Source organism: Triticum dicoccoides, chromosome 3B, assembly GCF_002162155.2.
Source record: "Triticum dicoccoides isolate Atlit2015 ecotype Zavitan chromosome 3B, WEW_v2.0, whole genome shotgun sequence".
Taxonomy (NCBI): Eukaryota; Viridiplantae; Streptophyta; class Magnoliopsida; order Poales; family Poaceae; genus Triticum; species Triticum dicoccoides.
In genome coordinates this window covers 277,521,539-277,548,414 of record NC_041385.1, presented here as the reverse complement: position 1 = coordinate 277,548,414, position 26,876 = coordinate 277,521,539, and the positions used below count along the sequence as shown (strand labels likewise).

Genomic DNA, 26,876 nt, shown 5'->3' with positions numbered 1-26,876 from the left:
TTAGATCTATCTTCGCTTTTATGCCTAGCTAGGGGCGTTAAACGATACAGCTAGTTGGGAGGCAACCCAATTTTCTTTATGTTTTTTTGTTTTTGCTCCTGTTTAGTAATAAATCTTGCATCTACCTTCTGTTTAGACGTGTTTTTATCTTTTAATTAGTGTTTGTGCCAAGTAGAACCTATAGGATAACCTATGATGATAGTTGATTTGATTCTGCTGAAAAATAGAAACTTTGCACACATGAATTTAGTTTTGTTAAATCACAGAAATGTGATTTTGTGTTGATTATTTTTGCTACGGATCAATAGACAAATTGTCCAGAACTTCCTAATTTGGTAGGATTTTTAGAGTTCCAGAAGTTTGCATTAGTTACAGATTGCTACAGATTGTTCTGTTTTTGACAGATTCTATTTTTCGTGTGTTGTTTGCTTATTTCGATGCATCTATGGCTAGTAAATTAGTTTATAAACCATAGAGAAGTTGGATTACAGTAGGTTTAACACCAAAATAAATAAAGAATGAGTTCATTGCAGTACCTTATGTGGTGGTTTTGTTTTCTTTCACTAACGAAGCTTATAAGATTTCCTGTTGAGTTTTGTGTTGTGAAGTTTTCAAGTTTTGGGTAAAGCTTTTATGGACTATGGAATAAAGAGTGGCAAGAGACTAAGCTTGGGGATGCCCAAGGCACCCCAAGATATACAAGGATAGCCAAAAGCCTAAGCTTGGGGATGCCCCGGGAAGGCATCCCCTCTTTCGTCTTCGTTCATTGGTAACTTTACTTGGAGCTATATTTTTTTCGCCACATGATATGTGTTTTGCTTGGAGAGTCGTGTATTATATTAGTCTTTGCTTTTTAGTTTACCACAATCATCCTTGCTGTACACACCTTTTGGGAGAAGCCTATTTGATTAGAATTTGCTAGAATACTCTATGTGCTTCACTTATATCTTTTGAGCTTGATAGTTTTTGCTCTAGTGCTTCACTTATATCTTTTAGAGCACGACGGTGGCTTATTTTTGAAGAAATTGCTAGTCTCTCATGCTCCACTTATATCTTTTTGAGAGTCTTTTAGAACAGCATGGTATTTTCTATGGTTATAAAATTGGTCCTAGAATGGTAGGCATCCAAGTTGGGTATAATAAAAACTATCATAGGAAGTGAATTGGATGCTATGATCAATTTGATACTTGATAATAGTTTTGAGATGGAGGTAGTGATATTAAAGTCATGCTAGTTTGGTGATTATGAATCTAAAGAATGCTTGTGTTGAATTTAGCAAGTCCCATAGCATGCACGTATGGTTAAAGTTGTGTAACAAATTTGAAACATGAAGTGTACCTGGCTTGTGCATCCTTATGAGTGGCGGTCGGGGACGAGCGATGGTCTTTTCCTACCAATCTATCCCCCTAGGAGCATGCGCATAGTACTTGATTATTGATGACTTCTAAATTTTTGCAATAAGTATATGAGTTCTTTTGACTAATGTTGAGTCCATGGATTATACGCACTTTTACCTTTCCGCCTTTGCTAGCCTCTTCGGTACCGTGCATTGCCCTTTCTCACCTTGAGAGTTGGTGCAAACTTTGCCGGTGCATCCAAACCTCGTGATACGATACGCTCTATCACACATAAACCTCCTTATATCTTCCTCAAAACAATCACCATACCTACCTATTATGGCATTTCCATAGCCATTCCGAGATATATTGCCATGCAACTTTCCACCGTTCCATTCATCATCATGGCATACTTTACTTTTGTCATATTGCCATCGCATGATCATGTAGTTGACATCGTATTTGTGGCAAAGCCATCATGCATTATTTTTCATACATGTCACTCTTGATTCATTGCACCATCCCGGTACACCGCCGGAGGCATTCATATAGAGTAATATCTTGTTCTAGTTTCGAATTGTAATTCATATGTTGTAATCAATGAAAGTGAGATGATCATCATTATTAGAGCATTGCCCAAAAAGAAAAGAAAAAAGAAAAAAAAGAAGAAAGGCCAAAATAAAAAAAGAAAGGCCCAAATAAAAAAATAAAAAAAGGGGAAAAGAAAAAATAGAAAAAAGAAAATAAATAAAAGGGGCAATGTTACTATCTCTTTTTCCACACTTGTGCTTCAAAGTAGCACCTTGTTCTTCATGTAGTGAGTCTCATATATTGTGCTTCAAAGTAGCACCTTGTTTTTCATATAGTGAGTCTCATAAGTTGTCTTTTTCATACTAGTGGGAATTTTTCATTATAGAACTTGGCTTCTATATTCCTACGATGGGCTTCCTCAAATGCCCTAGGTCTTCGTGAGCAAGGAAGTTGGATGCACACCCACTAGTTTTCCTTTGTTGAGCATTCATTTATAGCTCTAGTGCATCCGTTGCATGGCAATCCCTACTCCTCATGTTGACATCAATTGATGGGCATCTCCATAGCCCGTTGATTATCCTCGTCAATGTGAGACTTTCTCCTTTTTTGTCTTCTCCACACAATCCCCATCATCATATTCTATTCCACCCATAGTCCTATATCCATGGCTCACGCTCATCTATTGCGTGAAGATTGAAAAAGTTTGAGATTATTTAAGTATGAAACAATTGCTTGGCTTCTCATCGGGGGTATAGAAGTTGGGAACATCTTTGTGTGACAAAAATGAAGCATAGCCTAACTATATGATTTTGTAGGGATGAACTTTCTTTTGCCATGTTATTTTGAGAAGACATGATTACTTTGATTAGTATGCTTGAAGTGTTACTATTTCTTTTATCAATATGAAATTTTATTTTGAGTCATTTGGATCTGAACATTCATGCCACAATAAAGAAAATTACATTGAGAATTACGCTAGGTAGCATTCCACATCAAAAATTCTCTTTTTATCATTTACCTACTCGAGGACGAGCAGGAATTAAGCTTGGGGATGCTTGATACGTCTCCAACGTATCTATAATTTTTTATTGTTCCATACTATTATATTACCCCTTTTGGATGTTTATGGGCTTTATTTTACATATTTATATCATTTTTGGGACTAACCTACTAACCGGAGGCCCAGCCCGTATTGCTGTTTTTTTGCCTATTTCAGTATTTTGAAGAAAAGGCATATCAAACGGAGTCCAAACGGAATGAAACCTTTGGGAGCGTGATTTTTGGAACGAACATGATCTAGAGGACTTGGAGTGCAAGTCAAGAAGCAGCCGAGGCCTCCATGAGATAGGGGGGCGCCCCCCCATAGGGCGCCCCCCTGTCTCATGGGCCCCTCGGGCGTCCACCGACGTACTTCTTCCTCCTATATAAGCCTACATACCCCGAAAACATCCAGGGAGCCAAAAAAACACAATTTCCACCGTCGTAACCTTCTGTATCTGCGAGATCTCATCTTGGAGCCTTCGCCGACACTCTGCCGGAGGGGGAATCGACAATGCAGGGCTTCTACATCAACACCATAGCCCCTCGGATGAGTTGTGAGTAGTTTACCACAGACCTACGGGTCCATAGTTATTATCTAGATGGCTTATTCTCTCTTTTTGGATCTCAATACAATGTTCTCCCCCTCTCTTGTGGAGATCTATTCGATGTAAACTCTTTTTTGCGGTGTGTTTGTCGAGATCCGATGAATTGTGGGTTTATGATCAAGTTTATCTATGAATAATATTTGAATCTTCTCTGAATTCTTTTATGTATGATTGAGTTATCTTTGCAAGTCTCTTCGAATTATCAGTTTGGTTTGGCCTACTAGATTGATCTTTCTTGACATGGGAGAAGTGCTTAGCTTTGGGTTCGATCTTGCGGTGTCCTTACCCAGTGACAGAAAGGGTTGCAAGAAACGTATTGTATTGTTGCCATCGAGGATAACAAGATGGGGTTTATATCATATTGCTTGAGTTTATCCCTCTACATCATGTCATCTTGCTTAATGCGTTACTCTGTTCTTATGAACTTAATACTCTAGATGCAGGCAGGAGTCGGTCGATGTGTGGAGTAATAGTAGTAGATGCAGGCAGGAGTCGGTCTACTTGTTGCGGACGTTATGCCTATATACATGATCATGCCTAGATAATCTCATAATTATTCGCTTTTCTATCAATTGCTCGACAGTAATTTGTTCACCCACCGTAATACTTATGCTATCTTGAGGGAAGCCACTAGTGAAACCTATGGCCCCCGGGTCTATCTCTTATCATATTTGCTTCCAATCTACTTTTATTTGCATCTTTACTTTTTGCATCTATATTATAAAATACCAAAAATATATTTATCTTATCATATTATCTTTACTAGATCTCACTTTCGCAAGTGGCCGTGAAGGGATTGACAACCCCTTTATTGCGTTGGTTGCGAGTTCTTTGTTTGTTTGTGTAGGTGCGTGGGACTTTTGAGGAGCCTCCTACTGGATTGATACCTTGGTTTTCAACAACTGAGGGAAATACTTACGCTACTATTGATGCATCACCCTTTCCTCTTCAAGGAAAAACAACGCAAGCTCAAGACGTAGCAAGATAGAGTGACTGCATCATGTTTACTTTGATCAGAAACTTGGAAATGGGGATGACAGAACCCCGAGCACCCCCTTAATCCAACTATGGTTACTAAAATCTTTTTCAATGAACCTGAAATGCCCTTCTAAAATGTTCATCATCTTTGCCTTGGTCTAAAACCTCTGACAAAAATGGTGCACAATTTTCTAGGACATCCTAAGGTCACTGGATTAAATCATATGTTATTTGAACTTGGAAATTTAAATGCTATAAAATATTTTAAATGTCTAAATAATCATAAACTAAAATGTTTACTGTTGGATATATTCTATACAGTGGGCATGAGCAGTTTCATGATTTTTGAAAGTGCCTAAGTATTTTTAGAAAAGCCACAAACTTGCAGAAAGAAAAGAAAACAGAAATAAAAAGGAAACAAACTTACCTGGCCAAACCACCAGCCGGCCCACCTGGCGGCCCAGCACTGTGCTGGCCCGCACCAGCCAGCTGCTTCTGCCTCGCTAGGAAGGCAGGAGGTGACGCCGGCCCGCGTGAGCTCGCCACGGCGCCAGCTGCTTGCCGCCCACGCTGCTGGACGCGTGGATATCCTCCACGTCATCGCCCCGACCCCCTGCACACCTCACTCTCCCCCCAACGCCTCTTCCTCGCCCTCTCCCACCATGGCCGATGCAGCCGTAGCTGCACCGCCATTGTAGCCGCGACCACCGTCGACTCCATGCCGCCTCGCCGTGTCCAGGAGCTTCGTTGTGCTCCTCTTCATCGAGCAGACCGAGCCCCGAGCGCTCGTTCGCTCTGAAGCCACCGCAACAGCCTCGCCCAACCTCGCCGTCACCAGAGATCCCCTACGCCGTCACGCTCGCTCCAGCTCGTCCCCGACCTCGCCGCCTAGCTCGCTAAGATCACCGTGAGCTCCTGCCTCTCCCCATCCTCTCCGTTCTCGCTGCCATCCACTGCAGCGACTTCAACAAGCACTACCGTATGCACCGCCGCCTGAGCTCGTCGCCGACGCAGCTCCGACCACCCAACGGCCATGCCACCTTGTCCAACAAGCTCACCGCACCCCATAGGCCATGTAGGATCTGGCCTCATGACTCCAGAACCATAGCAATGACGAGTTCGGCCTCGCCCGAACTCCGGCAGCCGCAAAGCTCGTCGCCGGCGTCGTTTCTAGTGACCTTGAGCTCAACCACCACCACCCCTCGACGCGGCTTGCTCCCAACTGCTCATAGGTGGCCTCCGCCACGTCTGGATGTCGCTGGCAGCTAAACCCCGGTGAGTCAACCCAGCTTGACCAGTGATTTGACCCCCTTGGGTCACTGACATGTGGGCCCTGCCCGTTAGTCAAACCTAGATTAGGGTTAAACTAATCCTAATTAAGTTAGTTAACTAACAGTGACACTGACCAGCGGGTCCCACTTGTCAGGTTTGACCTGGACCGCCCCAGTTGACCTGCTGACGCAGTAATACATTTTCTGGATTTATGCTTATTTAGGAAATTTCAGAAAATAGTGCTAACTTCAAAAATTCATAGAAATTAATCTGTAACTCCAAATGCAAAGTGTTATATATGAAAAATGATCAGAAAAATCCAATCTACCCATCTGTACTAGTTTCATGCATGTTTAAACAAGTTAACCTTGTTGTTTAGTGCAAAACATGATAAGGCACTATTTAAGATCACAAATGAGTTTGGATTATGAATCTTTGGTTCAAAATAGCTCAAACCCATATGGTTATAGTTGCATTAGCCCAACACACTCATTTTGCCATGTCACATGCATGGATCATATTTTTTCATATTGTTTGGTATTGATTGTGTTACCGGTGCTCTTTGCGGTAGGTTCTGCCCTGGGGGAATACCGTGAGTACCCGATCGAAGGACAGTATTAGGCAAGCAACCACCCATTTGATCATATCGATAAAATCCCATGTTCTCGCTCCTACTCTCATTTACTGGATGTAAGACAACTGCATCTCAAACTGCTGTGTGCTACGGTAGTTGAACCCATTTCCTCTGCATGACCTGTCATTGCCACAGTAACTAGATGAAACCCACTAGCATGTGTAGGAGTTGATTGAGCCATGTATGTGTTTCCTACCTTACTATGCCTGCTATGCTTAGAGTCGTGTCAGGTCTGGTTCGTCTGGGTGATGGGCTAGAGTGAAATGATCATGTCCGTAATGAGAGTCAAGTGTTGAACACAATTTGGTAATGGTATCGATGAGAGGCCATGTAGGAGTACCTGGTGGGTTGTTTCATTGGAACCGTCCTTAAGCACTGAGATCCGTATGTGTGATTTAAGATATAGCTACTACCATGCATTGGGCCCGAAACCAATGGACCCTCTCGGCTACTTAACCACCCTAGTCCTCTATCCAGGAGTTGTAAGTAGTTTCTGGTGTTTGTAGTATACTGGAGCACGTGGGCAGTGCTGACCCTCGGGGTGGGCTGTGATGCGGTAGGTACATGGCACGGTGTACCGGACGCCCGTTTGGTGTCTCAGGAACCCTGCACACATCGTTCGGGGCCATATGTGGAAACCTCGGCCGGACTCCCAGCGGATGGAACCTGAATAGGCGATAAACCTGGACTAGAGACTTGAGTGTTTAGGCAGGCCATGGCCGACACCCTCGTTGGGCTTCCGCTTGAAGGTTTCCGAGTACATGTCGTGTAAACAGCGATAAGTGGTGGAAGCTTGTGTGAAGAAGTACACCCTACAGGGTTAACATCATCTATTTGAATAGCCGAGTCCGCGGTAAATGGCTACTTGGTTGCCTATACAGTTCATAGACAAGTAAATGGAAACTACTAAAAGCCTCAAGACAAGTGTGAGTGTCGTGGATGGCCTTCCGTAGGATGACGGGAGTGGGTCCTTGATAATGTATTGTTGTGGTGTGTACTGGACTCGAGTGTGCAAAACAATTACAGGTTGGACTCTCGTAAGATAGTTTAGCCAAGAGTCAAAGCTGGCTTGCTGCAATAACCCCACCATCCCTTTATTAACAATGTGCATGTATGTAGGATCTGATGTAAGTCTTGTTGAGTACCTTTGTACTCATGTTTGCTTAATTACGCTTGCAGAAGATACTACCGCCCCTTCCGATGGGTTCCACGTAGACCTTGACGTCGACGAGTAGCCTGAGGCCCAGGTGGTGATCATGAGCCCATGGTGGACCCTTGTAGGATAGATAGGCTTCCTCAAGCCTTTTTTACTTTCTAGATGTGTGTACCCAGACATGTTGCTTCCGCTTATGGCTTGTATGCTTGTATGACTTGAATCATGGGTCGTGTGACCCCTATTTGTATGAATGATATGTATGGCTCTCTAGAGCCTTTTAAATAAAGTACTTGAGTTGTAGAGTTTTGTTGTGATGCCATGTTGTATTTGCACATATCGAGCATATTGTGTGTATGTTTGAAATGCTTGGTATGTGTGGGATCTAACTATCTAGTTGTTTATCCTTGGTAGCCTCTCTTATCGAGAAATGTCTCCTAGTGCTTCCATTGAGCCATGGTAGCTTGCTACTGCTCCAGAACACTTAGGCTGGCCGGCATGTGTCCTTGTTCATTCCTGTGTCTGTCCCTTCGCGGAAATGTCACGTGGTGATCCTTTAAGTCCTTGTAGCTTGCTACGACTTGGGATTCATTCGCTGTTGATCGACACGTTCGTTGTTGGGTCATGTATGCCTGTCCCTGTAAGTTAGCGCCACTCTGGGTTCACGACTAGCCATGTCAGCCCGGGTTCTTTGTCATATGGATGCTAGGTGATGAGTAGTCGAATAATTATGCAACAACGCGAAGACTCTCTCTCATTTAATAATTTCAGATCTTGATACTTTATTCAAACAGCAAGCAAAGCTAAAGAAAACTACATTGCAAGGATAGCACAACTCATGTGAAGAAGCAAAAACTTAGGCTCAACCGATACTAACTGATAGTTGTTGAAGAAGAAAGGTGGGATGCCTACTGGGGCATCCCCAAGCTTAGATGCTTGAGACTTATTGAAATATTATCTTGGGGTGCCTTGGGCATCCCCAAGCTTGAACTTTTGTGTCTCCTTAATTCCTCTCATATCATGGTTTCTCTTTTTATCAAAAGCTTCATTCACAACAAACTCAACAAGAACTCGTGAGATAGGTTAGTATAAACCAATGCAAAACCTTATCATTTTCTACTGTAACAAATCACTAACATTATTATTCAACATTGAATACTAAATTCCTCTGCATATTTAATACTCCTATCTTCAAATAGAATTATTAAACAAGCAAACATATGCAAACAATGCAACCATAACAGCAATCTGCCAAAACAGTATAGTCTGTAAAGAGTGCAAGAGTATCAATACTTACCTAACTCCAAAAATTGTGAAATAAAATTCCCACTGTAATAAATTTATCATAGCTCAATATTCAAAAAGATTCAACATTATACCACTCTCTGACTTTTCTAGGGAATTTTTGCAACAGCGGTAAACTTTCTGTTTTCAAACAGCAACATGTATACTAGCAAAATAAGCATGGCAAAGGCTATCCTTGACTTCTTTATTGAAACTAAAGATGCAAAACATTAAGCTAAATAACAGCAAGAAAATACTAACAGGAGAAAATGACGCTCCAAGCAAAACACATATCATGTGGTGAATAAAAATATAGCTCCAAGTAAAGTTACCGATGGTACGAAGACGAAAGAGGGGATGCCTTCTGGGGCATCCCCAAGCTTAGGCTCTTGGTTATCCTTGAATATCTTGGGGTGACATGGGCATCCCCAAGCTTATGCTCTTGCCACTCCTTATTCTATAGTCCATCGAATCCTTACCCAAAACTTGAAAACTCCACAACACAAAACTCAACAGAAAACTCGTAAGCTCCGTTAGTGAAAGAAAACAAAACCACCACATTGGTACTGTAATTAACTCATTATAAATTCATATTGGTGTAATATCTACTGTACTCCAACTTATCTATGCTTCATACCCTCCGATACTACTCATAGATTCATCAAAATAAGCAAACAACACATAGAAAACAGAATCTGTCAAAAACAGAACAGTCTGTAGTAATCTGTATCAAACGTATACTTCTGTAACTCCAAACATCCTACCAAATTAGGAAATCCTAAGAAACTTGTGTACCAATCCAGAGAAAAATGAATCAGATCAGAATCATGTTTCTGTGAATTAACAAAACTAATTTACTGGGTGCAAAAGTTTCTGATTTTCAGCAGGATCAACACAACTATCACCGTAAGCTATCCTAAAGGTCTTACTTGGCACTTTATTGAAACAAAAGCTATAAAACATGATTACTACACTAGCATAATCATGTGAACACACAAAAACAATAATGATAAGTATTGGGTTGTCTCCCAACAAGCGTTTTTCTTTAATGCCTTTCTAGCTAGGCATGATGATGACAATGATGCTCACATAAAATATAAGAATTTAAACATAACGGGAGCATCATGAAGCATATGACTAGCACTTTTAAGTCTAACCCAATTCCTGTGCATAGGGATTTTGTGAGCAAACAACTTATGGGAACAATAATCAACAAGCATAGGAAGGTAAAACAAGCATAGCTTCAAGATTTTAAGCACATAGAGAGGAAACTTGATATTATTGCAGTTCCTACAAGCATATATTCCTCCCTAATAATAATTTTCAGTAGCTTCATGAATGAATTCAACAATATAACCAGCACCTAAAGCATTCTTTTCATGATCTTCAAGCATAGAAATTTAATTACTCTCCACATAAGCAAAATTCTTCTCATGAATAGTAGTGGGAGCAAACTCAACAAAATAACTGTCATATGATTTAAATTTAAGATCAAGATGACAAGTTTCATGGTTATCATTATTCTTTAGAGCATATGTGTCATCACAATAATCATCATAAATAGGAGCATGCTTTCATCATAGTAAATTTTCTCATCAAAGCTTGGGGGACTAAACATATCATCTTCATCAAACATAGCTTCCCCAAGCTTGTGGCTTTGCATATCATTAGCATCATGGATATTCAAGGAATTCATACTAATAACATTGCAATCATGCTCATCATTCACATATTGTATTCCAAGCATTTTATGTAATTCTTCTTCTAGTACTTGAGCACAATTTTCCTTCCCATCATACTCACGAAAGATATTAAAAAGACGAAGCGTATGAGACAAGCTTAACTCCATTTTTTGTAATTTTCTTTTATAGACTAACTAGTGCTAAAACAAGAAACAAAAAGATTCGATTGCAAGATCTAAAGATATACATTCAAGCACTCACCTCCTCGGCAACGGCGCCAGAAAAGAGCTTAGTTGACGGGGTGTGAGTGAGTGCTCTTTACCCAGCCTCCCCGGCAACGGCGCCAGAAAAGAGCTTGATGTCTACTACACAACCTTCTTCTTGTAGACGTTGTTGGGCCTGCAAGTGCACAGGTTTGTAGGATAGTAGTAAATTTCCCTCAAGTGGATGACCTAAGGTTTATCAATCCGTAGGAGGCGTAGTATGAAGATGGTCTCTCTCAAACAACCCTGCAACCAAATAACAAAGAGTCTCTTGTGTCCCCAACACACCCAATACAATGGTAAATTGTATAGGTGCACTAGTTTGGCGAAGAGATGGTGATACAAGTGCAAAATAGATGGTAGATATAGGTTTTTGTAATCTGAAAATATAAAAACAGCAAGATAACAAGTGGTAAAAGTGAGCATAAACGGTATTGCAATGATAGGAAACAAGGCCTAGGGTTCATACTTTCACTAGTGCAAGTTCTCTCAACAATAATAACATAGATAGATCATATAACAAGCCCTCAACATGCAACAAAGAGTCACTCCAAAGCCAATAATAGCGGAGAACAAACGTAGAGATCATGGTAGGGTACGAAACCACCTCAAAGTTATTCTTTCGGATCAATCTATAAAAGAGTTCGTAGTAAAATAACATAAAGCTATTCTTTCCGCTCGATCCATCATAGAGTTCATACTAGAATAACACCTTAAGATACAAATCAACCAAAACCCTAATGTCACCTAGATACTCCATTGTCACCTCAAGTATCCGTGGGCATGATTATACGATATGCATCACACAATCTTAGATTCATCCAACCAATCATAAAAGTACTTCAAAGAGTGCCCCAAAGTTTCTATCGGAGAGTCAAGAACGTGTGCCAACCCCTATGCATAGGTTCCCAATGTCACGAAACCCGCAAGTTGATCACCAAAACATACATCAAGTGGCACATGATATCCCATTGTCACCACAGATAATCACGGTAAGACATACATCAAGTGTTCTCATAAAAGACTCAATCCGATAAGATAACTTCAAAGGGGAAACTCAATTCATCACAAGAGAGTAGAGGGGGAGAAACATCATAAGATCCAACTACAATAGCAAAGCTCAGCATACATCAAGATCATGGCATAGAAGAACACGAGAGAGAACACGCGAGAGAGAGAGAGAGAGAGAGAGAGAGAGAGAGAGAGATCAAACACATAGCTACTCGTACATACCCTCAGCCCCGAGGGTGAACTACTCCCTCCTCGTCATGGATAGCACCGGGGTGAAGAAGATGGCCACCGTTGATGGGATCCCCCTCCGGCAGGGTGCCGGAACGGGCTCTCGAGAGGTTTTTGGTGGCTACAGAGGCTTGCGGCGGCGGAACTCCCGATCTATTTTCTGTTCTGGATGTTTTAGGGTACGTAGGTATATATGGGTGCAAGGGGTATGTCGGTGGACCTCCGGGGTGCTCACGAGGTAGGGGGGCGCGCCCAGGGGGGCGCGCCCCCCACCCTCGTGGGCAGCCCAGAACTCCCCTGACGTGCACTCCAAGCCCATCAGGTTGGTTTCCTTCCAAAATTAACTTCTCCAGTTGATTTCGTTCCGTTTTGACTCCATCTGATATTCCTTTTCCTCGAAACACTGAAATAGGCATAAAACAACAAATCTGTGCTAGGCCTCCGGTTAATAGGTTAGTCCCAAAAATAATATAAAAGTGGATAGTAAAGCCCAATATTGCCTAAAACAGTAGATAAGTAGCATGGATCAATCAAAAATTATAGATACGTTAGAGACGTATCAACATCCAGATCTCTACACCAGGGGTGAGAGTGACGAGCTCGAGGAGATCATGGTAGAGCGAAGTAGGAGATCCCAGGCTGGAAAGTATCCCACTCAGGCTTCGGACATCGGGACGACGGCATTGTCGATGTCTTCCTCCTACCACCGCTTGAACATGCTCACGCTGTCCGCGGACATGACACCCACATCATGTTCCCCCTCATTTGGTCAGCCTGTGTGAAGACCCCGGTAGCCAGGACCACGTCTAGGCGACCCCAGAGCCATTTAGTACAGTGTGATTTCCCTAGCAGCAACTTGAGAATCACACAATAAAGAGGATATGGAAATGGGGATTGACCAAAGAAGAACGAAGGAGCTTGAGCTCAGTTCATTCCTTTTTCTATTCGATGGCTAGTTCAGTAGAGAGGGTTGGGCATATAAGCCACACACACACACACGCCTGACACCTACTACATAGTCCACCCTGGCAGAAGGTGGACCTGACCTGTCATACAACACCCTGCATTAGGTGGGGTGTGGCATACAATTTGGATGCCTTGGAGCTCGGCAAGGCGACCACGGTGGCGGACCACCACGAGAAGGCGGATCTCGGTGAGGTGGCGGTCTCGGCCACTGGGTAGGTGCGGGTGGCCTCTAAAATGCAGGGGCAATAACGGGGATTGCGGAGGTGGCAACATGTTAAACTCTAAGCGACCATCTTCCTCGGAGAGTAGGGCTGGCGACGGCTGCACGTCAGATTGTGTGTGTGTGTGTGTGTGTGTGTGTGTGTGTGTGTGTGTGTGTGTATGTGTGTGTGTGTGTTACCCTAAACGATGTCCAGATCGTGCATCGGTATGAGGGGATGACGAGCGGGGGGAACCGACCTGGTTTTCCTGTGGTTTTCCTAGTTTCTGATGTAGACTCTAGAGAAAAAGGAAACGAAAGGTGGGGTTCGTCTGGGCCTCTTGGGAAAATCAGTGGGAGGGGGAGATCGATCGATGGGGGAACGAACGAACGAACGATGACCTACGTACTGCCTCTTTAGGAGTAGAGATTACTATCGTGTTCCTGAGATTTCCACTAAAGTCTATAACCAAAGAGGTAATTTAGATAGTTTGAAAGCAGTCCTATCTAAGGATATGCTCATCTGTAACAATTGGAGAGGGACATTACTGTATGTGTAATGAAATTATGGTTCATGATGCTAATTATACTGCTTTCTATGTAAATTTTTAACCATATAAAAGCCATGATATGCAAACAACTATCGATTTAAATCCAACAAATGACAACCCAACTAAATATCAAGCTTCATCCCAAAATGTAAACTATGAACATAGTGAAGTGTTGTTATAAGTACCATAGCCTAAGTGGTTTCTAAAACCTAAAGTTATCAAAGAAAGACAAATCGTTTCAAATAACTCTAGGTTTGAATTGGACCTTGCTCCATTTGTATTCGATAGCAAGTATGTTTGTCTGTTGCCCTAAAAATATATGTTTGTCGGTTTGCCCATTTTTTTTATGGGATGTACCGTTTGGTGATCATTTATATGGTTTTTTAACTAGAAAATTTAGTTAGCTACATTATTCGAAGGTGATTCCAATTGATCAAATAGGATACAATAAAAGCCATAGAAGTTAAGCCTGCATGGAAAAAAAAACTTACCACATGAACTAAAATGCCACCCGACTGAATATATGTTAAATCAGTTAGGTCTCTTGAACTCTGTAAACTAACGTAGCAAATTGCATAAAGAGATTTAATGCCCACATTTTAAAAACTCTGTTACATATATTGAAGCTTTGTTTTATTTCAACTATTAAAAGGCTCCTCTGTGTTGCTAAATTGTCAAGCATTTATTTTCAAATAACTATGGGTTTGAAATGGGACCCTACGCCATTATACGCAACGGGTAATCTAGTTGGAAGAAAGAAGGTTGGTGAGTCGCAATGACAATTAATGTGCGCGCGATCTGACGGGCTGGACGATGACAATCAAACGGTGGAAAAGGAAGCCGATGGATGCACCAGATCCGTGTCAAAATCGTCAAAGTACTTTCCATCTTTGAGGTATTCGAGTTTCCCCCCATTGTTCCACAACAATTTATATCAGCGAATCCCGGCCGTCTGACTGTGCGCTGTCCCACCGTCGGTTTCCAACAATTAAAATAAGTCGACCGTTGGAGACGCCTCGGACATTCCCCCTACAAAGCAAATCGCCCCGCCGCCAGCCCTCCTTCCCGTCTCCTCTTCAGTTCTTTCTCCTCCACAACCACAAAGAACGTCTCGACGTCATCGAGATCAAGAACAGGGAGGAGAGAGAACAACGGGGAGAAGAGTTCCAGTGTCCTCCGGGAACGCGGCGATGGCGTCGAGGAGGCAAGCCGCCGCCGCCAGCGATGCTCTTGCTCAAGAACACAAGGGCGGTGAGTCTCGCCGGCTTCCCCTTTCTTGGCCTGTTTATCTCCTCGCTGTTGGTGGCTAGTAGGGTGGGGGAGAAGTAGCGGGCGAGGCCTTGTAGGTTGGTGCGGGTTCATCGGATTCTTGGATTGATCGTGTGTGGGTGTTCTTGGCCCTTCTCGAGGACCTCTAGGTTTTGGTATGGAGGTCTGTTGATCGAGTTACTGTTGTGGAGTTTCTTCGTGTAGAATCGATTGTCTGGTGTCGAAATCTATCGGCGCTTGGTTCTGCCGATGTACGGGTGTAGTATTATCGTTCCATTTTCGCCACAAAGGGGGGATCTTTGGACAGCTCGATGGACGATGGGTATCTGCTTGTTTGGGGAGGGGCTCTTCCTGTCGGATTTGGCCCTTCAAACCCTGGGATTTCATCGGAGGCGCACCTGGATATGAAGTTTTTAATTGTTGCGTTGGCACATTTCTTGAATTATGGGCATGGCTTTTCTTGATATGGAAGATTTCTTTGCTTGGTTGCCGCGACAAGCTCTAGATATCCTGCATTGATTTTGCGAGTTTGTCTTTTTATGTATGTCATTTGGGCACTATTTAGGATTCTTGTCCCCTTTTCGTGGTAAAGATGGTGCCTTTGGAGATGTCAATTGCGTTTCTTGTTGCTCCCTGGTTTGCCTTCTTGTTCTTAGCAGTAGGCTCCTTGAATTCCCCTCCATGCGGGTTCTTCGTGTATCTAATACTTTACTGTGCAAGGTTTGTTGTGATTCTTGTTCTTATTGTTTACTTCACCTAATTTCAGTACATTTGTTCTGATCGAATTTTTTGTTCCTCCTCTGAAACTCCATTTTGAGCAGATGCCAAGCCTGTCAGGAGACCGAAGGCCACGGCTGGCCAACAACCAGCAGCGAGACCCCGTCCAGCCCTTCTTGATCTCAGTAATCGGATGAGTGGCCGGGCTGCTCTAGCTGTTCCAAATCGTGCCAAGGCAGTAGCTGTTGCAGCGGCTGACAATTGTAGGAAAGCAATAAAGAAGCAGAAGGAGAACAACAGAGTGAAGCCCGAAGTGATCGTGATAAGCTCAGACTCCGAGAATGAAAAGAAAAATCCAGGCAAGAGAGCCACCTCCTGGAGGGCGCCGCCGCTTACTGCAATTCTAACCAAATGCAGCAGGGTATGAAGTGTGATATGATATTGTGTGCTGACATCTAAGCCTTGGTGTCTTGGTCCTAAGAATCCTAGCTGAATTCTTGTTCTGGACACAGGAATCTGATGGGGTGATCCCCAGCACGAAGAAGGTCTCGGCGACATACAACATCGATAAAGCTGATGCTCACAATGAGCTCGCCGTGGTAGATTACGTTGAAGACATTTACAGGTTCTACAAGAGCACTGAGGTGAGCTCTTCATGTGAAGTAACTGTAGAGTTAGGAAGTTGTTGTACTCCTATCTGTGTTATGTCAACTTGCGCATTAACAGTTGTTGCATGGCTGCGTGTCCAGGGAAGCTCCCGACCTCTCTGCACCTACATGAGCTCACAGACTGATATCAATGAGAGGATGCGAGCTATTCTGATTGATTGGCTCATCGAAGTGCACCACAGGCTTATGCTTATGCCAGAGACTTTATATCTCACGGTCTACATCATTGATCAGTACTTATCCATGGAGAATGTGCTGAGAAAGGAGCTCCAGCTCGTTGGCGTAAGCGCCATGCTTATATCATGCAAGTATGAAGAAATATGGGCTCCACTGGTAGGGTTTCTTCCTTCTCCTGCTAGTTTATACCAGTGATGATGATGATGCTGTTTGATTTGTGTAAATAGTGCTGCTAGTTCTGTTTCTTTGGGTAATTCAACTATGATTACATGATCAACTGATGTCTGTCAGATCAAACTTGACCAGACTTGCTTGTGAAATCTGATTATTTAGTACATCAAACATACACGTTTGCTTTACAGGTTAAGGAGCTTTTGGTCCTATCAGACAATGCATTTAGCAGGGAGCAGGTCCTAAGCACGGAGAAGTCCATACTAAACAAGCTCCAGTGGAACTTAACAGTTCCGACGGTGTATGTGTTCCTCCTCCGATATGCGAAAGCTGCGATGGGTGACAAGGAGGTAATTTCAGTAGTACAGATTTGTGTTAACGCATTGATGCAAGAGATTATTTGCTGTGTGCTTAATGCAATGCAATGCAGCTGGAGAACATGGCATTCTTTTATGCTGAGCTCGCACTGGTGGACTACTCGATGCTCATGTACTCGCCATCCGTGACTGCGGCAGCGGCTGTGTACACTGCTCGGTGCACCCTGAACATGAGTCCGCTATGGAGCGACATCCTGGAGCACCACACCGCCTTAGGCGAGTCGCAGTTGATGTATGTCTTCTTCCTGACTTGGCCTTGCTTTTCTGAAATCTGGTTGTTTACATACATCTATCAGACCTGAACCACACTTGTAATTATGATGCTCACCTGCTACTGTCTTCAGAAAATTGATTTCTGTATGCATTTGGATAGAATTGACTGAATGTGATCTATGTTGTGATGGATGTATGTTTGGAACTGAAGGCAGTGCGCAAGGCGACTGGCAAGCCTGCACTCGACGGCAGCGGGGAGCAGCAAGCAGAAGGTGGTCTACAACAAGTACGCAATGGGCCGTGTCGCTCTACTCACCGGCCAAGAGACTAGCCATCTGAGCGCTCGTTTGCTCGTATCATCTCTTCCACATTACATTTGATGGATAATGTATGTATAGCCACACAGTATGTTCATATTGGGAGACAATGAAACTTTTGCTCTGCCGTCCTATTAGTACATTTTCGTTTATATATATACCACTTGACTTTGTATTTTCATTTTTAGCGCTAATTTTGGTTGATAAAATGACATGTCAGATGCACTGCCTCTTTTATTCGTATAGGAAAAGTAGGTGAAAACTTAGGAATCCCAAGTTGATCTCTTCCCAGTTGATATCATTCATCCATTTCATTCAAATGAATGACACGTGCAAAAATGGAGAAACTGTTTCCTTTAGTTGAGTTTCAAAGGAAAAAACAAAGAAATTTCACGGACCACTTAAACCTCTTTTCTTCGTTACTACGAACAAAGAACAAGGCAAGAGACATAAGCTGTGAAAATATCATGCAAAAATATTGATTTTTTGGGATTGAAAGCTTGGATTAGAAGGCTGATTTTCATATTATAAAGACGGCTTCAATAGGATGGAAATGTTGGGAAGTTGAAGACTTGGGTTTGGGAGGTAGGAAGCTCAGTTTGCGGGACACACAACAAGCATCATGCCTACTGCTGTTTGGAAGGGTTGGGCCCCTCCGAAATGCAAACTTTTTGCTTGGTTGATAATTGAAAACAGGGTTTGGAAGGCCGATCGGTTGCACCGTCGTGGATGGCCGAACTGCAACCTCTGCCCGCTTTGTAAGCAAGTCCAAGAAACCGCGGCACACCTTCTCTTCCAATGCAGGTTCTCCCAGCGTGTCTGGATCGAGGTCGCAACATGGCTTGGTATACATGGTGATGTGGTGAGGAGCTGGCGAAACGAGGCTACGGTTCGAGAATGGTGGATTAAAAATGTGAGTGAGCGTGGAGATCAGAGAAAGGCTATCGCCTCCTTGCTCATGCTTATGTCTTGGGAGATTTGGAAAGAGCACAATGCAAGGGTTTTTCGTAACACCGCTGCTACGATGATGATGCTCGTCGTGAAGATAAATGAGGAGGCCCATCTTTGGGCTATTGCCGGTGCCATGCACTTGAGTACTGTAATATCGCGAGAGTAGATATTTGTTGGGCCCCTCCGAAATGCAAACTTTTTGCTTGGTTGATAATTGAAAACAGGGTTTGGAAGGCCGATCGGTTGCACCGTCGTGGATGGCCGAACTGCAACCTCTGCCCGCTTTGTAAGCAAGTCCAAGAAACCGCGGCACACCTTCTCTTCCAATGCAGGTTCTCCCAGCGTGTCTGGATCGAGGTCGCAACATGGCTTGGTATACATGGTGATGTGGTGAGGAGCTAGCGAAACGAGGCTACGGTTCGAGAATGGTGGATTAAAAATGTGAGTGAGCGTGGAGATCAGAGAAAGGCTATCGCCTCCTTGCTCATGCTTATGTCTTGGGAGATTTGGAAAGAGCACAATGCAAGGGTTTTTCGTAACACCGCTACTACGATGATGATGCTCGTCGCGAAGATAAATGAGGAGGCCCATCTTTGGGCTATTGCCGGTGCCATGCACTTGAGTACTGTAATATCGCGAGAGTAGATATTTGTCTCCCGCTTTGCGGTTATTTGGCTTAAACCTTCTCCCTTAGTCAATGAAAATAGCAAATCTTTTGCCTTGTTTCAAAAAAAAACTTGAAGAATTTGTGTCAATGTACGTTGAAAGTTTGTGCAATCCAGGTTGAATACTAGCGTTTGGAGGGTAGGAAGCTACACAATGCCATCGCTCATCGGAATTACCGGCCCCGGATATGGAGGCAAAAAGGGACATGATCCAAAGAGAATGAAGATGGATATGACATGTGTGCCATGGATGTTGTGACTAGTGAGTTATCTTGATCATGATAACCATTTCCCCTGTGTACCAAACATGTTTAAGGTTAGGATTGATCAAAACTAGTAAGGTCAGGGTGTCGATTTTAGGGACTAGAAGGTCGGATTCAACTCGACCTATCTCTGCCAAGTTCAAGGTTTAGAACAGATTTTGCTCTTTATACCAGGGATACCATATACACATTACCTGAAGTGCTACAGCATGTTTGTACATTCCCAAAGCTTAACACGTTTGGAGCCGACTATGACATTGTGGCCCGCTTGTACAACTGAAAATACAAGCAAGACAGTGTAATCTAAGAGCATGCTTGGATACGTTTTAGTCCCATGACTAAAAGTAGTGGGACTAAAACTTGCTAGTCTCACCCATGCTTGGATCCAAGTACTAAAGAGACTAAAATCTAGTTATTGAGCATTTATTATCCTCCAAACCCTCCAATCCAGAACTAAGGAGAGGAATTAAATGAGGAGAGAGAGAGCTAATACATATTTTAGTAGGTTTCCCATGACTAAAAGATTTTAGCCTCAAGACTAGTCCTAGCCTTTCTTTAGTCAGGGGTGCTTGGAACTTTAGCCTCTAAAAGAGACTATTTTTAGTCAGACTAAAAATAGTCCCTTGTATCCAAGCACCCTCTAAGAAGCTTAACACTTGAGCCAGTAGGCCCGGGCGCTAGGAAGGAGCTAATTCCAGGGTGGCAGCTTAGTACATCTTTCCATATACTCTATGTCATTGTCTTGGGGGTTTCTTTCTTTTTGGTTAGTCATTACAGTGTACTGGGTAAATCCTATTGGACGCTCATTGCAGCTAGCTTACGATCCTCATTTGGGGAAACCTCTAGAACGTTCTTTTAGGTTTTCATTTTTATTTTTTATTTTAGTTTATTTTTCCTTTTTTTATTTTTGGGTTTTATTTTCTTTCAAAAAAGTTCTCAAAATTTTAAGAATATTCAAGTTTTCGGCAAATTATCACAATTTTTTCTAAAAAAATCACATTTCAAAAAAAAATCATAATGTTGAAAATATACACATTTTTCTTGAAAAGAAGCAAAATTTTAAATGCTCATTTGTTTTAAAAAATGCTCACGTCTTTTCAGAAAATGTCCATGGTATTCTTTTAAATCAATCACATTATGTTCTTAAAATCTTCAAAAAATGGCCACTTCTCTAAATAAATAAGTTTCACGTTTTATAGAAAAACTGAAATAAAAAAATCAACTTGAAACTAATAAAAGTGAAATAACCACACGGATGCTAGCAACAGTACATCACGTTGCACTAAAATGAGTTAGCCCACCCGAACAACTATCCTATGCAGCAACATCAAATAGGAGGTATGTGTTACACGTCAGTTGAGGAAGGTCCTATGTGATGCTTATTGTGTCAAAATGCCCACGTTTCGAAAATGGCTGTCCCCCGCTAGGCTAGCCCATTAATGTTGTTGGTGTTGATTCCGGCAAACCCTTCGGTATAGTATCGCGACTAGCCAGAAAATCCAGAGGAGAAACTGGAAACAAGATTACCTAGGTTCAAGCCCCTGCGGTGAAGGTAAAACCCTACTCATGCTCTTATTATATTGATCGGATGAGGTACAAAGAGTGCAAGGGAGATTGTAATGATCGTGTACACCGAGGGTGGAGAATAATGATTTAGATCGACTAGCCCAACCCCGACTTATAAAGGACGCCATGGGCTAGGGTTCATAGAGTCCTAGTCAATATCGAAGGCATTTGAGAGGTATCCATGAAGATCGGGCCTCCTTGTCTTGCACGACAAGGATGTTGGTTCTTTTCTTCCTGAGGGCCAAAAAGATGGGCTGTAGACCATGATGGTGTCCTGGACTAGGGGGTGCTCACCATGTTGTCCCCGGCCTGGAGGGCCGGGCCGAGGACCCCCCATGATGATTTACTGATGGGTCACACTCGTCAGGCCCAAAAGTGCTAAGAAGGGATATTTTCAAAGACTTGGCGTCTACTCCAAGACTTAGAGGTCGTATATACCAGGATCTCACCAGATCAATATGGCCTGGGAAGACGAAGAGAAAACTGCGTTTATAACTCCATGTGGCATGTACTACTACGTATGCATGCCTTTTGGGTTAAAAAGCACGGGGGCACGTTCCAGAGAACTGTTCAAATTGGTTTCATCTCACAGTTGCACAGGAATGTGGATGCTTACATGGATGATATTGTAGTCAAGACCAAAGATCAAGTGACCCTCATTCAAGACTTGGAAGAGACCTTTTCCAACCTGCGGAAGATAAGACTCAAACTCAATCCCGAGAATGTGTCTTTGGGGTGCCTATGGTAAACTTCTCGGTTTCTTCGTGTCGCATCGAGGAATTGAAGCGAACCCCGACAAGATTGTGGCACCCCCTTTTGAATACAATGGGTGACCGATGTATTCAGCTGATAAGCCCATATGCTAGCCCAGGAAATCAACCTGGCGCATGCTTTTACAATCCCTGAGTAACAGTGTACGAGCCGTTCGACCAAAGGATACTTTATTGATCTATGCAGTTTACAACATCGACTAAAAGGGTTCCAAGTCTCAACATTGTGTTGAGATCGGAATGGTGCGAGTAGTTGTGGTGACTACTGTCGGGGTTACGATCCTGACAATGAGTACTAGGGGTCCAAAGAGGGGCAAAGCCTAGCTATAGTCTAGGTGTAACACTCTGTGTTTAACGAGTTTAGCCCCCTCTCGGTGGAGGTAATAGCCCTACGTCTCGTGCCTCGAGGCTTGGTTTTCCTTGAGGGGTGTGATTGCAGAGATTGCTTAACCCCAGCTCAGGAGGAGGAGTGCGGCTTATATAGAGTGCGATGCAGCTCCAATGCTCCCACGTCGCTAGGGCACTTAATGCTCATTACTACGACAGTTATAGGTATAAAGCGCCACAACTATAGCAGTTACAGATAACGGTAGCTATGAGTCTACTTTAAGGATGACTTAGGATTCCTCGACCGTTGCAGCTCTCACGTTGTCCCTCCACCTCCTTTGTCCGACTGGCGACGGTCGTGCCGACTGAAGAGTGGTCGCTGAGTGACATCGAGGTGACCAAGTGGACCTCCTGGTATATGCATCCGAATGAGAGTGTGGTTCAGACCCACCAATGATGGTGCGGGGCCCTGGGAGGACCCCTTATGACAGGTCCTTGACCCTACCTATAGTAGGTGACCTCATCATTAGCCCCCGAATCAGTTGAGGTTTCATAGGATACATAGACCGATCCCTTGGTTAGGTCTGAGTGCTTCAGGAGCACTCGCAATATGTTTCCAATTCAAGCTTCGTTGCTCCTTAGACGAAAGCACAACGGATTTAGGACTATAAGTTTTCCCGGATGACCGGGCGTTGTTGATCGCCGAGAAAAACCTGGTGGCATTCATTTGTCTCTCGAAGGAGATAGACTTGATGCCTAAGTGAGGGCATGGCATCATAACCCGATTGGCGACGCCGACGCTTCGTCTGATTCTCCGGAGAGATGCTACTCCTTATCCCAAGGGAACGTTAGTGCGGGCCATCTATGAGTCCAGATTTATGAGTCATGCGCCTTGGAGCCTAATGAAAGGGCCAAGTCAACCCATGGAGGGGCGTCAAGCTCATCTCATAGCAATCCTGAAGACAGTTTCTGTCGGGTGTTTAATGTGGCCGAGTGCACGGGTCTCCGCAGAGGGTGCTCAGTTGGACTGACGAACATCCCTTATGAAAGAGACTACGGGCAATCAATCTAGTCAATTTGCCCCAGTAATCTTAGGATTTGAATTTGTGCCTGTGCACGCAGAAGCGGTAACGACATGTGCTAGTAGGGAAAGTGGGGGCATGACGCCTCAATTTTCGCCCATGAGATTTGCCATGTGCCGCGGTTCCTTTGCGGAATGTCCCGCCGCGTGCGCCGTCGATCAGAGATCTATGGCGTGAAATCCGGTGCGCTATTTTTTTAGAGACATAAAAGGATTGGGGGCTGGGGTTAGACCTCCAGATCCCCTTCTCATCCTCTCAACTCTCCACTTCTCCTCTCCACTCGAGTGTGCAGGGCACCCGAAGCCATGGCGAAGGACTCCATGACCAGGGCAGAGGAGGCGAAGAAGGCCGGGAGGGCAACCTCCTTGGGCTCCGGCATGACGGCCGGGGGTGCGTCGAGGGATATATTGGACCCCCTCACGCATCTTAGCCAAGCGGCTGGAAGACCTCGCTGTGGAGGGGCTCATTCCGCAAGATGGGCGGCGTCGTTCGAAGGTGGGGACGTCGAGCCAGCGCAACACGAGGATGTGCGCGTCCATCTGGTCACCCACATCGAGAGAGGTTTCTCGATGCCTCCCCATCCTTTCTTCTGGGCATTCCTTGATTAATTTTGTGCGCAACTCCACCATCTTCCCCCAACACCTTCATCTACCTTTCAGCTTTCATCTCTCTTTGTGAGAATTTCCTTGGTTGTCATCCCCATTGGGGCCTCTTCAAACACATCTTCACTTGTCAGTCAATGACTGTCAAGAAGGATTTGCCGACTGGCGCCAAGACCAATCTCACCAAGCTGTGCGGAGGTCCAGGGATCCAGCTCGGGGGAGGGAGCGCCTTCGTGAAGATGAGCTTTCCCGATTCTGTCAAGGGATGGCAGGGGACTTGGTTCTATTGCAGGGATATCCTTGGGGCCAGCAGCCAATCGGGCCTCCCACCGTACTCGATGGAGAGGGTGAGGGCTCCTAAGTCCCTTTTTGTGATGAAGGAGGAGAAGACGGAGGTCGGCATCTTGGCCAGCGCCCTCGTTGGGGGTCGTGAGAATGCTGGCGTGAATGGAATGGATCTGCTAGAGAACTTCCTCATTTAGCGGATCCAGCCGCTGCAAGCTAGGGCCTACCTCATGTGCTTGTATGAGGGGCCGAGTGACCCCACCCGAGTGCACACAAAGGACCTCGATAAGAAGGATGTTGGGGCCAAGATCCGAGCGATCACTTGCGCCTGAGACAACCCAAGGGGGACAGGATGGTGCCTCCATACTCTAAGGATCTGCCACCAGTCGAGGTAAGCATCTTTTGCTTAGTCAGACTATCCATATTTTATTTCCTATGCATCGGATTCTTGTGTTGTGGTGTGTTTATTCCTTCAGAGTTTTCAGCATATGGTCTTTGATATCTCAGTGGCCAATCGGTTGCCCGAGGACGTGACGAGTGACACCACGTGCCAGTACTCGGAGGAGGAGGAGGAGGATGACAACGACGAGAGCAACGAGGACGAGAGCTCCGAGGAGGGGAAGGAGGCCAAGTCCTCGCTGTCGTACGAGGTCCCTAAAGACCCTCGCTCCAAAGCGCTACACGATCCGAGTGGCAAAGCGGGAGGTGCCCAGCAGCCGACTGCTTCAGGACGAACGACTCATAGCTCGAAGCGCATGCTTACCAAGGCGGAGAGATCCGCCGAGAAGCAACCTAAGCAGACCGCCTCCAAGCCTCGGAAAGCCGTTGTACCTCGGATCAAGGTGACAGTGCTGGTGGCCTCGACGTAAGTGTTCTCGACATGTCTTTGTTTATTGTTATCTTGACTCGGCTGATGGCCGAGTTGAACTTTGCAGCAACGAGACCTCGACGACATCGACGGATCCGAATGCTCCGAAGCAGGACTAGGGCGATGTTGACGCAACGGACGCCGCCACTTCTAGAAGTATTCTCACACCGACTGGTTGTGATATCCACGTTTTGTCCGACTGACTTCACTAATGCCTCCAACTCATGTGCTCATGCAGCTCCACTCTAGGTCATCCAGCTGGATGACAATAATAAGGCCGACCCGCCTAACTTAGAGGCTGAAAAGGGAAAGACCACTAGCATCGATGTGGTCATGCAGGAGGCCTCCCCTTAACGAGTGCAACGCGTTTCGCCGGCCAAGACCGCAACGAAGGCTACGGTGCCTACTCCTCTATCTCAGAGGATCTCTACGCCTGCGGCTATCGTGATTCCGGCTCCAAGGCCCACACCAGCATCTTCGTCGACCCCCGTCATCGCTTTTCCCCTGTACCATGTCCCCGAAGACCAAGTGGGGGCGAGCAAGGAGGACCTGATCCAGGTGGGGTTGATGTGCAGCGGGCTGAAGGATGCCTACGACGCCAATGAGGCGTTGCAGACCAACATTCGAGTAAGTACCATTGTGAGGAAGATTTTCAGTCAAAGTTTTCTGAATTTTCAGTTTCAGTTTCTTTCTACATGGTAGGGTTTCCGTCAGTGGATTTGCACAGGCCACACCCACTGGGTGTGTGTTATCGATCCAATGGGGGCATGCTGAGTGCACCCACTGGGTGTAGTCCCCGAGGCTCCCATTGACTGGAAACAGTCGGCAGAAGTCTTGAGCTTACGTTTTTCGTGGTTGTCGCTTCCACTCGGGTTTAGCCAAGGCATTTCCGAGTGCGTGTGGACCAACGGGGGCACGCTGAGTGCACCCACTAGGTGTAGTCCCCGAGGCTACCGCTGAATGGAAACAGTTGGTTGTAGTCTTAGAACTTCTCTAGCTCCTTTGCCTTGGGGCTGGCTGCCGGTTTTTAGCTCATCAACACGAGTCAGTTTCCAGTGGGGGCACCCTGAGTGCACCCACAGGGTGTAGTCCCTATGTAACGCCCCGAATCCGATGCGCCAAGTGTCTTCCAGTCATTTGTCGTTGTTGCCATGTCATTTGCTTGTGTGTTGCACTTTGCCATGTCATCATATGCATTTCACCTGCATGTTTTTCAAAACTTGCATCCGTTCGGGTTCCCCCGGTTCTCTCTGTTGTCCGTTTTGAGCCCAACCACACTCGCACGCGCCCACGACACCTCTCAGTCCTTGGTTTTGTGAGGCGCCGAAAAACATTCTCAGAATGGGCCGAGATTTGCCGAGTGGCCTTGGTATATTACCGGTAGACCGCCCGTTAAATTTCGTTCCATTTGGAGGTCGTTTGGTGCCCCCAACGGATAACCGAGTTAACTGAAACCTCCTTCTCTTTGCAGCCCAGCACCTCTTCACACAGCCCACCTAGCCCATCTAACTCCCCTTCATGCTCTCTGCCGTTCGATCACAATCGTCTGGGCGAAAACCGCACCTCATTTGGACTCTCCTAACTCCCTCTACCTATAAATATGTCTCTCCCCCCGAAATTCGCGGTGCAAACCCTAGCCTTCTCCTCCACCGCGCCACCGGACGCGTCCACTCGGAATGGACATGTCCAGCCGCCACCCGCCGGCCAACCCGCGGCCGCCACGTTGCCCCAGCTCCTCCCCCACCGCCGGGCCCGCTCGGCCCATCCACGGCCCACCCCCGGGCCCGACCGGACCGCGCCCGCCGCCCTCGCCTCCGCGCCCGACCCCGCCGCCGGCCCCGAGCGCCGCCCAC

General features: G+C 45.0%; 1 pseudogene; it reads left to right on the top strand.

Annotated features, from left to right (window-relative positions):
* Positions 1 to 14,824: 14,824 nt before the first annotated feature.
* Positions 14,825 to 17,767, top strand: LOC119281247 (annotated as a pseudogene).
* Positions 17,768 to 26,876: the final 9,109 nt, after the last annotated feature.